This window comes from Aethalodelphis obliquidens, unplaced genomic scaffold (genome assembly GCF_003676395.1).
Source record: "Aethalodelphis obliquidens isolate GAN/ISIS:26980383/991018 unplaced genomic scaffold, ASM367639v1 scaffold20, whole genome shotgun sequence".
Taxonomy (NCBI): Eukaryota; Metazoa; Chordata; class Mammalia; order Artiodactyla; family Delphinidae; genus Aethalodelphis; species Aethalodelphis obliquidens.
The window spans coordinates 20,982,767-20,996,328 of NW_020837964.1; the positions used below are offsets into that span (position 1 = coordinate 20,982,767).

General features: G+C 43.9%; 1 protein-coding gene across 5 annotated transcripts in view; it reads left to right on the plus strand.

Annotated features, from left to right (window-relative positions):
• Window positions 1-13,562, plus strand: part of CDH11 (cadherin 11) — a 144,575-nt gene that overhangs the window by 1,180 nt on the left and 129,833 nt on the right. The window lies entirely within an intron of this gene.

The window sequence follows — 13,562 nt, forward strand, 5'->3', positions numbered from 1 at the left end:
GGAGAGCACCCCTCTCCCCCTACACCCGGGTACAGCTGTAGGAGGCCTGCCTGGTGCTGTGAAGAAAAGAGTCCCCAGAGAAATTGGGGTCAGGGAGGCCCCCGGGTCGCTCTTCTTCATCCCTTTCTTGCCAAGGCCTTGCTCCTTGCTTTCTGGGCGGAGGGGGGGCTCGGGAGCGATTGTGTCCACACGCCTCCTTTTCCCGGGTGAAAGGTTTCGAAATGCTAGAAAAAGAAAGCCCTGTTGCTTTTGCTGATAATGCAGCAGGAATTTCACGGGCCAAAGCACTGCTATTAAGAAATTGCATCTTTTAATTATTTAATAATGCCATCCCTGCATGACGACGGGTCATCCCTAAGGGGTGGGGTGGAAGGTTGTTTCTAAAATCCTGCTGCATGTAGGTATACATCTGCCTATAAAGTCTTCCCTCCCGTTTCCCTCTAAAGAAATCGTTTTCGGATGGCTCTGCAATCTTTCCTGGTTTTCCTCTTCCTATCATTCCTATCAGTTTCATACGAGGCAGAGTAAGTTTTCGATTTAATCACAGGGAAGACACGATAATTAATCTGGTGAGAGGATGGATCGATTTATCACTTGGGCTTACAGCAAACATCGATGGTTTTGCGGGGTGTCTGGATTTCCCGGGGACCGAGGTGTAGAAGTGTTCTCAGGAGCGAGGATCTGCCATCATCGCATGAGCACATTTGCCACGCTGGGCTCTGAGAGCTAGAGCCTAATACCGTGAGAGAGAAGAGAAGAGGCTGACCTTCATTTCATTAATCCTGGAATTATTTTCCCTACAAATACAGAGATACAGCCATCAGAACCCAGAAGTAATCACTGCCCAACCCCAGCTGCAGGGAGCCTGGTCTTCTTCCAGTAGAAGAAAGGAATAAAAGTTGCAAAACAAAGAGACAGAGGGTTGGGGCCAATGCCAGAGGGACCCTGAAGCTCCTGGTCACTAAAGTTCCTTAGTCATGAGCTCTAATTCAAAGTTTTAGAGTTGGCCAGTGGGCCTTGGAATTCAAACCTCTGTGCAAGACTGAAATCCTGCCTAGTACAAAGGAATGTGAGTAGTTTTCAAGTACAGACCAGGAAAAGGCATCTGAGAGGCCAGGAAACTTTGCTTGAGTGAGAATTATCTTTACATCTTGCTTCTGAAACACTGCAAATTAATACATTTAAAATGTCTTGCAGCTGCACTTTATTATTAATAATTATTATTACCATTATTTTCCTTGTTATTTCAGAGTCTGTATAAGCTGGTCATTTTATTACATTGTCAGAAAAGAAATAAATAAATAACCCTCCCCACCCCTGGGGGAGGGAAAATGAAGAGCCGCACTGAACGGACTGAGATAGGATAATCTGTTGAGGCCCAGACACGTAGATTTGCTCAAACTGAGCTTATTGCTTACTAGAAAAATAGGCTTTTGAAATAGCTCTAATTGAAGCACTGGACCATCTTGATAGCACTTCAGAACTTTCATTATGTTCAGCATTCTTATCGAAACACCAGACAGTAAAATTACTAGAAACCTAAATTCTGTTTTCAATTAAGATGCAATATTTTGTTAATTTGAGAATTTTTTAAAAAGTTACATCTGTCTTTTTACGACCCAGAACTCATGTTTCCTCTTTGCAGTGTTGGCTGTGGTTGTGTATGTGTGTTTGTTTATTCGTGTGAAGAGGAGGGGCAGGGTTGGAGAGCCTTGCTGTGATTTGGGGGAATACAGATCAATTTCATGGTCCTTTAATGCACTTGTCTTCATAATTCATGGTTTTTCTTCCACTTTGAATAGAATTACATGGCTGCTTTGTAAAGATTCTGGTTTGGGGACCCTCATATGGGAAACGCCATGACTTTGACCTCAAGGCTTGATTTACAATGCCAGAGCTACAGTCCCATAAGCATAGTGTGTCCCAGAACCTTGCCTGTGAATGTCTGTGACTTATGAAGTTGACAGTTCATGTAAACTTTGATCTGTGATATTCAAAGCTATTTTCAGAACCATCTAAATATCTGCAAATCTGATTTTAGTCTGCCTTCATTTTCTACACATTTATGTAGGCAGATGTTCCAAAAATATGATCATTTCGTTTAAGTTTATTTTCAATATTGATTTTTTTCACTTTGATCATAAGAATACCTTATCATTAAATAGTAATGATAAGACAGTGGTCTATAGAGTTTGAAAGTAGGTAGCAAATCTTTTTTTCTTGAAGTGTCAAATTTGCAGAATAACTATAAATTCCAAAGTTTTTATTTTCCCTAGAAAATCTCAGCATTGTGTAAATTCACCAGCCAGTGGTTTAAGGGATTGGAATGTGTTTGGGATGTTTTTCCCTCTTATGCAATTGGTCCTTGTTCCATAAAAAGTTACCTGATTTGTCAAGAACCCCTGTTCTAGATTTACCAAAACATCGTAGTTGTCAGCCTTTCCAGTCCAAAGTTATTACCCCTGAAATATGTAAATATCTTTGGTCTCTCTCTGTCTCTCTATTTATAGATATGTGCGTGTGTGTTATTTAAGGGACTAGGGGAAAAACATCAACAGGTCTGCTAAAAAAAAAAAATAAAGCTGGAGAAAGTTGGACAAATTCTGGTGCACCAGTAGGAATGAGCTTTTCCATCAGGATTACTATGATAGCCATCCACAGCCTCCTCTATGGGCAAAGAAGGACTAAAGAAGACACTCGAGGAGGATAATTAAACATCTTTCTGCTATAATTTTACACTGACATTGAGAGCCTTGTGCATCTCTGGAAATGGGCTCCTTCGCGGAAGATTGCACTTTTGGCCACTAGAGGGCAATGGCACCCTTCTCCAACTTTGTGCGTGAGGCCCATCTTCTTTTGAGGGCACCATGAAAAGCGGTTTTGTTACCAGCAGCCTTGTCTGGACCTCTCAGGAGAGACCGAATTCAATCTAGCTGTGGTTCAGGCTACCGCTTGAGCAGTTTGTCAGGATTAACATCTTTCTAGTCGGTGGATCCCCTTACCTTCACTCTCTTCCCACCTTGGAGCTTACTAGAAAGTTGCAATATCTGAATCTTGAGATGTCTGAGCAGGAGATGGATGGGGGCTGGGCTGTATGAGAAACAAGGTCAGTTCTCACTGAGTCAGTGATCTGGGAGGATTTTCTGCCTCTTTTTTTTTTTTTTTCTTCCCTGCAAAAAAGCATCATTTCAGACTCTGAGGGGAAGAGAATGAATAAAGAAGAAAAATATTAGTGAGATTGCTGTGATATCATTGCCTGTTCTTTCAAGAGGTTTTTGAAGACGTCTGCAAGACATTTTTAATTTGCAAAAAGGAATAGCACTTTGATCTTTGGTAAACACTTTGGGGCCTGGAGTTTTAATAAAACAGTAAATGTTTTACTACTACCTTTAAACCATTCTTGATATTGCTGTACAAAACCTAACTTTAGCAGAGTGTAAAATTTAATTCAAGATTGGTCCTCATGCCCTGGAGTTTAATCATTTGACTTCTTTTTCCTCCTCAGTGATATAGAAATTACTGCTTATGATTAAATTGCGTATTCCAGGCTGCACAAATTTATATTTGTTACTGTTTGATAGTGTCATTAGGAAATTCAGAAGAATGAAACAAAAAACTAATGCTATATTATAATTAAGAGGAAAGCTCTCTTTAAAAAAATAAGTACTGTCTTAAGTAGATTCTTATTTGTATCTTTTTTTTTTAAAACTGAGTCCAGTTGCCTCCCTGGTGAATCAGCAGTGGAGTTCTTTGCAGCTCTCAGTGTGTTGGAATGCATGGGCAGTTGATGAAGGAGGGATCAATGCAAATGGATTATGGGAGGGAGTATTAAGTAACTCAGTGGAAAGTAAGACAAAGTGTTTTGTAAACCGAAGCTCACTTACCTCCGGACAGTTTATTTAACTTTTAAAACGAAGGCACTTTTAAATTGTAAGTGCTTGTGAATAATGCACGCTCATTAGAACTGGAGGGAAAATTTCACTGTTATTTGGTTTAATTAGCCGTCAGACAGTCACAGAGTTCCAAGATGCTTATAGAGATAAAGCATTGTTCTCGAGTCTCTGTGGTCAGGGTTTCTGCTCAGGCAGAGAACCTAGTACACAGGATGTTAAATGAGATGGGAGTCTGAGAGAGAAGAAGAGAGGAAAGGAAGAAAGGAGGGGGAAAAAAAAAGAGTGTGGGAGAGACTAATGATGCTGTTTCTCATGGCAGGCCAAGGACTGGTGTCTCTCTCCCCTTTCCTCTCTCTTTCTACTCATTTAGACCATGTGAGGTGCTGAATCCAGAAAGCTGGCATACACAGCCTTACAGGCCACAGTAAACAGTGGCCAGAGCCTTATTCTATTGCCGCCTGGCACTGAGTACTCATCAAAGGATGTTGTGAATAAGCACTGCCTTTTTCTCGAAGTTTTCTGGTTATTCCAGTTGAAGAAAAACCTTCATTTACTCCATGAACCTCCTTATTTTCTGGAAATCCTCCTGACACGGTCCTCTGCACTGGCATGATTTCGCAAATTAAGATTACTTCTCCACGTTCACTTTTCTTGAAGAAAATGGCCACCATGATGATCACCTAACATAGCAACCATAGCAGTGGAGGCCCCTTCCTGAATTTAGTTTAAGACACACAGAGATCTCTTTTCAGCCATCGTTAGGCTCCACCAGTGAGATCAAACTGAGAATTTAGAGCAGCATCCCTGCCATGGATGCTGTTTTATTCTCAGTAAGAACAAGCATGGATGAAGGCAGGGATAGACATAACCTCTAATTATGGTACATTCACCTCCACCATGATCTCTGCGTTATGTGTTACTGCTGATCACATCCTGAACACTCCGGCCTGTTACCATCATCCCCCAGGCCTGGACCACCTATTCAGACTTAGAGGCAGTATTGCCAAGCGGCAGGGCCAAGATCAGGGTGAGGAGAGTGAGGCTAAGACATACAAGTGCAGAGTTAGATCCTGTCTGTATTTATTTATTTATTGGCCACACCACACGGCATGCAGGATCTTAGTTCCCTGACCAGGGATCAAACCCGCACCCCCTGCAGTGGAAGCGTGGAGTCTTAACCACTGGACCACCAGGGAAGTCCCAATCCTGTCGTTATTGAAAATGTTGATATTTTGCGCATTGTGGATTTTTTCTAGTGATCTTGATTTTTTAAATATTTCCTTAAAATATTATTTATCTTGATTACTGAGTTTTTTGGCATCCCCTTATATTCTGTCCCAAGGACAGAGCTCCACCTGACACCCTAGTTCCAGCCCTGCCCAGCAGTTTGATTCTTCTCAATTCCAGCTCCACTGCTTACAAAGTACTAACCAAAAATGAGCTACCTTACTTCTGTAAGACTCAGCTACCTCACCTGTGAAAATGGAGCCCCTCACAATACCCACGTCCTAGGACCGTTGTAAGGTAACATAAGGATTGGGTGCAATGCCTGGTTCACAACAGGCACGCAGTGACTGCTCAGGCCTTGTCGTCCTCTCAGAAGGAGACCTGAGCTTCACTTTTATAGACTAATGGTGGCAGGTAGAAGTTCTTCCTAACAATTTTTAGGCCAAAGTCCTTCACTAAACTTTCCCTTTGGCTTGAGGCCTCTCCGAATTAGTGATGAATTGTTTATTAGTACCTGCCTTTTTAAAAAAATCATTTCATAAGTTTAAGTGACCCATCCCTCTTCCATTTAAAATGTTCAAGAGGCAGTTGAGATTTTAGAGATAAGTATCGCTTTTGAAAAGTGCCTGCCTCCTTCCTACCTTTGCATTTTCTCCCCGCTTGTTTTTACATATGGGTTGCTGTGGAAAAGCTGCCCTGAAGTAGTATCTTACTGGGAAAGCTTGCTAAGCATGTGATGTTGAGATATTCCTCACAAGGGCTGCTTCCCTTTAAAAGGGACGCATTACTATTCCAGACTAGCTTAAATGATCATTAGTCTCTTGATAAATTGTCGCCATTCCAGAATATGCCTGTTTGTTTTTCAGGTAAATGTAGTTTGGGGTTTTCAGGAGGGTGAGCAGTGACGGTCTGACTTGTGGAAAGACTGCAGCTTGAAGAAGCTCTTGCCCTGTCTGCCGTCTTCCTCGGGCCCGAGCAGAAGCCCAGGGATTTGGCATCACGTTAAAAATAGCAGGAACCGTCACCCCCACGCAGCTGTTGATGGTGCTCTGTTTTCACACCCAGTATCACAGTCAGGCTGGGCTTTCCAAGGCTCCTGGTTCTTCCAGATTGTCCTGCTGTGTCCCATCTGTGGCCTCCTTGTGTCATCTGTTCCTACCCCAGGCCCTGTGCATTCGCTCCTGAGTGCAGGGTGCAATGAAAGGAAGGCTCTGCCTGTGTTTGCTGGGAAAAGGGCAGGGGAGAGAGCCAACTTTATGAGACGCTACTCTGTGAAAGGTGCTGCACCCACTACCTCCTTAATTCTATGCCGTCACCCCATGAGGAGGGTACTGTCAGCTCCATTTTACAAGCGGGGAAAATGACCCCCAGGAGGATTCCAGACACTTGTCCAAGCTCACCAGGCTGAAGGAAGGAAAGCTGGGTGTCCGAGCCTGTCTGACTCCACATGCCCAGCAGCGTTCTGCTCTGTGTGACATGTGTGGCAACCCTGGGCCTCCTCAGCTTCCTGGAGAAGAGCAGCTGGACAGAGAGCTGAGCTGACGGCTTGACCCTGTGCCCCTACAGGATCCCAAATCTTGACCATAAAAGGAGCCTCTGAGATCTTATGGTCTAACTCTCCCTCTCAGCAGGTTTTCTGCTTGCCACTCACCCTGCGGCTGCTTAAGTGTCCTGATGACAGCACGCTAGCGACCTCTCTGGAAACCCATGACATGAGAGGTGATTCATTACCTCTGCTCATTAGAACGCCTGCTCATATGAGGAGCTAAAATACCCCTCTGCTGTAACTTTCTCCCAGCAGTCACTTTGCCCCTGCTCGCCATCACTTTTTCCTTCTCTGACAGCCCTACAAATATTTGAAAATGGCATCCAATGACAGTTAAAATCCAATAAAAAGTATTTATTGAGCACTTAGCTAGTTTCGGGCACTGTGCTAAGAACATTCTATAACATGAGACTTATCCACAGTGACCCTACGAGCTGGTAAAATGATTGCTAGCTCCTTACAGAGGAAAAACCCAGACATTCCCAGTGTTCCACAGCTGGAAACTGGCAAAGCTGGGATTCAGACTCGGGCATCTGACACCGAACTTAACCCCTAGGTCCGTGTGCTCTGCCATTCAGTGCTTCAGCTAATCTGGCGAGATACAGTTTACAGACCTCTCACCGTCCTCATCTCTCCCATCTACTTCCACTCCATTTTGTCAATGTCCCCATTAACGTGTGACATCTTACATCAGAGTCTCTGTTGCAGTCTAACCACCATACGGTGATTGGACCTCCTACTACCTGTAACAAGGACTGGGCATCCCACTTTCCAAGTAGAACTCTCAGGAATCAGATGTTTGAAGTCATTAACTGAACTATCAGCTATTCCAGTCAATCTTCTTTTAGCGATGAGGGTCCAGGGACCCAGAGAAGAGCCATGGCTTGCCTGAGGTCACTGGGTGATTTAGGAGCAGAGGGGAGCAGGAACTGGGGAGTGGGGGTCTTGGCTCTTAACCGGATCTTTTACCACTAGCTGAAAGCAGAAGCCTTTTTATTTTTTCTTTAGAGTCTATATACCTGTGGTCTGATTCTTATTTAAACAGATCATTGGTTCAAGTATATAGATGTGTGTGTGTATATATATATATGTATGTATTCACCCTGTAACATCATTTGGCAGTTAAATCGTAACATCTATATATGGGACTTTGCATGAATCTGCTATTTGGAAGGCATGGTCAGCCAATGCAGTGCCATTTGATAATATTTTACAATATGTACCATTTGACTTCACCCTTCAGCTCTGTCCTATCTGAAAGACATCTACCACTAATACCTCCACTCCAAGTTTCCAAAGATAACAGAGTAGGAATGGCATCCTCACCTTGCCACCCCTAAGCTTTCACAGGGCCCTCTGGCAGGGTTTGGTTTGAACTCCATCTCAAACTCGTTTCTTTGTCCCATACTTTATTGAAAGGCCTGGGCTGGGCACAATGAAGTGGTCAAATCACAGGGCCTTCCCTCAGAGAGCTGACAATATCAATGGTGCAGAACACACTAGGTCTGTCTGTAACATCTCAAGGCCTCATACTGTCCGTGCTGCAAAGGAAGTATAAACAGAGGGCCAAGGTGAGGACAAGCCACATGCAGTTTAATGATCAGGGACGGTTTGGGGAAGGAAAAACAGCATTGCACTCCTGCATGGTAGGAGGGGACCCTAGAGGCCACCCAGACCAACACGTTACGCCATTCCTGGCTACCATGTGGTGATGGCTGGAGCATCATTAGTCATATGGAGCTCATTACCCCTGGATGCAAACCACTGAGACATTAGGAGCTTTCACTTTTAGAAATACTTCCTTAGGTTGAGCCAAACTCTGTTTCCCCAGAGGTTGCATTCTTTGGTACAAGCCTTTGATGTCATGCAGAATAGATATAATTCTTCCTCCCCATTGCAGCTATTCAGGATCTAAGTTGTCTTCCAGGATGCCTTCTCCCTGGTCTTAACATCTCTAGAATGAACACCCCATTCATTTTTGCTCCAGCCCTCCTCGGAGGGAAGGACCGAAGACAGAAATCTAGAGGCAGCTAGACTCTAGACTATCAACTCCCTTCTACACACTTCTTTTATTGCATCCCGAGGCTACATTACATTAGCTTTTATTGCCAGCCACATCACCCAGAGGACTTATGCTCCACAGTTTATTTGTTTATTTGTTTTTCCTTATGTGCTGCTGTTAAGTCACATTTCCCCACCTGTCCCTGTGCACATAAGACATGATAAGGCACCTGCAGCAGTGCTAGGGAGTCAGGCTGCCTTGCTTCAAAGCTTGCCGCTTCCCAGCTGTGCAAGTCACTATATCTATTTCTCAATGTCCTCAACTGTAACACTGGGTTAATGATATCTACCTTATAGGATGGTTCTGATATTAAACGATACTAATATATAAAAAAGTGTTTAAAGAGTGCATGGAATGAGGTTGCTGTTATTATTATCTCTGTTATACTTCATATCTATAGTCTGGGTCCATTGATCCAGCCTTCCAAAATGTTTTTTAAATTTAAACCTTTAGTCTCTTGTCCAGAATATCTGTCATCCCTCCTAGCCCCATGCAATAGGTTGGTTTACTCAGACACCTACCTTTCTTATTAGAAACAAAACACAACACAACAATAATAATAAAAAAAAAAAACAGAATAGAAGCAGGGACAGAATCTTGTTAAACTACAGAAGACACTCCTTTTGAGTGATTCCACCCTGAAATACAATATTCTTCGTGCCACTCATTCCTTGTAATGCATAATTGCCATTTTGTTTGCTTGTTTGTTTGTTTGACTGCATAGCACCCAAACCCCCTTCCTGTGTTTGGAGACTAACCCACAATAAGACTCTTTAGAAAGAAAGCCCTCCTTCTACTCCACAGCCTTGAAGGGCCACAGAGTTGCTTCCCTAGCTCTCCTGGAAGCTAAAATGCTGATTCAACTTCCCAGTGTGCTTTAAATTTGGATTCAGTATCTTACACTTACGCTTGTGCACGTGAGCACGTGCACACACGTGCACACACAATCAATGGTCATGAAGAACTCCCTCTGGTCATTGTGGCAGTGACTGCTGTATCATCCAGTTTCCAAGGATAACCAGGGTGGTGGAGCAAGCTGTCGCTACCCGTGTTCAGCGGGGACAGCCACAGTGCCCTCACCCACCTGGTTCTGTGGCAGGATCCGGTCTGTGGTTCTGACTGCCCAGGCTCCTACATCCCTGACCATTTTCTGACCCTGTTTCTCTAGTCTTCCTGCAAGCACTGTGTTACCCAGAGTCTGTATCTGTTGCTTTGAACTAAGAAACCCAAAAGGCTTCATTTCCCTGCATATCCTTGCAAGACTGTTGTAAGAAAACTTATCCCCTGCAATACTGAGTGGGGTATCTGGCTTTTGAGTTCCTCTCAAATGCTTAATAGAATGTTGATAGACAGTTAGATGTTAAGGTGTGAGGATAGAGCAGAGAACGCCCTTATTAAACATTGAATGGTCCAGTTTGGGTTGAGCAAGAATTGGGCAGGATGTCAGGACCTAAGCAGAAGCCTAGTGATAGGCTCAGGAGCTCAGAGGATGAAGTAGGATTTCCATAGGCAGCCATGGTGGAGAGCATAACTGCTAGGCCTCTGAATGGCAAATGGTCTCTTGGAAAGAACAGGGCAGATTGTATGGTAAAGTGGCCCATGGATGCTGGCTCTGGAACCAATGCAAAATTCCCAAAAATATTATCCAGAGAAAACTAAGGCCAGATTCAGGGACAAGAGTCCAAATTGTATTCCTAATCTAAGGGCAGCCAGATAGAAAGGAGTATTCTGAATTCAGAGCCAAAATCTTGGAGAAGGCAGGATGGAATACATAGGAGCTCTCTAGGCATTGATACGAGCACAAAGGATGCCCCCATAAGAATGGGCAAGTGACCTCACCACATCCCAGCTTCTGGAGGGGACAGCTCCCACACCCTCCCAGCATGCTGGCCTCTTTGTTGGCCCAAGGATTGGAAGATCAGGTGGAAGTTGTCAGTGCTTAAATTAGGGCAGATTAGGGCAGCAAGGAAAGACAGAGGAAAGCTTCCTCTGCAGCTGGTCCCTGATCATCCCAGGACAGCCTAACCCACTGCTGAAAGGAATCAGCGTCATCCTTCCAGAGAGTGGAGCTTTCAGGGAAGCTCAGAGTTTCAAAGCTTCTGAGACTTGCTAGCCCGTCTGCTGGGCCAGGGAGTTAAGCCATTGAACGGTTCTGACGTTGTGGCTGACGGCACCCCTTGCCCAGGCCTGAGCCAGCTGTCACCAAGCTGCACAGAAGTCTTGGAGCCGTGCATTTCAGCTTCTGTGTGGCACTCCCTGACAGACCACCGTGGACACAAATCCAGATCATAGACCAAGAATGACCAACTAAACATAGGTGAGGCTGTTCGGGCAGCTACATCGATAGTTATCTTTCCATTGTCTAACTTTTTAAAGCATGCATATTTAAAGGTTTTAAATATTTAACAACATATTTAAAGGTTTTATAAAATAGTTCATTGACAATAGCAGCAAAACTGTGTTTAGATTCCAAATCCAAATTGAAAATCCGGCGTACTTCATGCAAACAACTCCAATTCACAACACTTTCCCCTAAGATATCCCAATAGCGAAGGGAGCTGCTCTTGAACTGCCTCACTCCACCGTATACTTCATATATGGACACACCTGTAGTGTAAGGGGTAGTTTTCATTTTTATTATTATTCTAGGGAACTTAAGAAGCACTATGTAAACGAAGCATCATATTAGTATTATTATCTTAGAGTAAAAATCGCAATTTAGCAGTTAGAACTGGGCACACTCGCCTTCAAAGTAATGCATTGGCGATTCCTGTGTTTTATTCATCACTGTTCCTCCTGCAAACCTTACAGAGAATCTTCAACTTCAGCAAACCTCCACAGTGCGTTTGGGAGCATTAGTCAGGAGACTAATGCAGCCTGAGAGGATATGTCTCTGAAGTGAGGGATAGATCCTGCGGAATCATTTCAGCTGCTCTCGCCATGAACCCCCTCCTGCCGTGCCCTGCATTGCAAGCCAGAGAGGGACCCGGTTTTCACTTACACAGAGGCATGTCTCATGTTCTTTTCTCATTGGGTGCTTTTCTTCTGTCTCATTTCCCATGAATGGAGAAAGATAACCTGTCAGCAAGTTTGCAGCCAATTGCTGACAGATTTTCCCTAATAGGCTGCCCTGTGGTTTCCTCCTTCTAGGCAGACCGGCCTAGTGAAACCCTGGTGTTCTGATAAATAGCTGTGTGGCCTTGGGCAAGCCAATTAACCTCAGTTTCCTCATCTGTAAAGTGGCCTTTTGGGTCCTTTCCAGCTCTAAAATGGTCTGGCTCTCAAATCTTCTTCCACAAATCACTTGGCATGGTGCCTTCTGACCGTCACATCTCAGCATTCTGGAGAAGGAGCCATGCAGACAAAAACGCCAGGATGTAAATGCACAGCTTTGTTTTGCCTGCTGGTGATAGTGGGCAGAGGAGGCATGCAGGGTGGTGAGTTTGGGACTCTTTGTGAAGTATGTTGCATGTCAAATTTAGGGCTTTGGACTTCATTCCCCAGGTTCTAGGGAGTCTTTGCGAGTTTAGAGCAGGGGAGTGATGTGTTCAATGCTTTATTAAATGATTTCTGGACCGGCATTGAGAAGAACTGACAAAGGGGCAGAGACTCTAAACAGGGAAACTGACAGGAAGCCCGGGAGTAGAGGGCAACATTATTACAATCACTGATGTGTACTGAGCATTTACTATGTGTACACACTGTGCTCAGCACTTTCCATAAATTATGTCAATCCATCCTCACTACAACCTTAATGAGGTGGAAGCTATAATTATCCCCATTTATAAAACATGGAAACCAAGACTCAGGGTAGTTAAACAACTTTCCCCAGTGTTATGTCTCTGGTAAGTGGACAATCAGGGATTTGAACAGAGAGAATTTATGTTCTTCACTGCTCTGTTACAGAAAGACAGACTCAAGAGGCTTCCAGGATAGGTTCATGAGACTTGCTACTGATTGTCAATAAGGAATGGGAATGGGTATTTTGCCAAGCACTTACTGAGTGCCTGCTACTGAGCCTTCCAGAGATTATCTCTTTGCATCTTCCCAATAAACCCCAATACCACACTGATAGACAGTTGCAAAGGATTTGAACCCAGGACCTGAAAGAACCAGAAAGCTTTTCCTGTGACTCTTCTAATGCATCCCAAGTTGCCAGATTCTTGGCTTTCTCCCCACCTGCGATGATTTATAGATGACACCAAATATTGTTTTCTGTCATGTGCTCATACGACTTAACTATTTTAAAAGATGTGTTAAGCAGAATAGAAGTTGTGATTCCATGATCCATGTTCTCTCTTGATATTTTGGTTCCTGTCCAGCCCTGGCATAGGTGAAGGGAAGATGCCGTCAACAGTGTCACAGAAGAACATGTATTTGGCACCCAGGGTTCAAAATGTGTTTCTAGGGGATGTTGAGAGAAGACATGTAAACCCACTCTTTGTCCTTCAGTGGGCACTCTCTCCTTCTGCAGCTGCTCTGATGCATATTAATAAGGACCCAGGTTTCTGAGAGAGAAAAAAATCATCTACACTGGATTTGAAGAGGACATGAGAGGCAACAGATTTGACACTCCAAGCTAGGACTCAAAAACAAATGCAATTGCAAACACCAACCTGGCAGAGTCTTGTTCGAAGAGATGAAGTCCACAGGGTCTCTGTGCTTAGTATTTCTTTGTCTGCTCTCATATTCTTTGAGCATTTTCATCTGTAAAATGACCCATCCATTTCCTCATCCCTAATTTGTTAATCAATTCACCGTGGGACAAGAGGGAACTCACTTCCCTTGTCTGGATTTGTTTCCTTTTCTGTAGAATAAGAAGGTTCCAATGGAA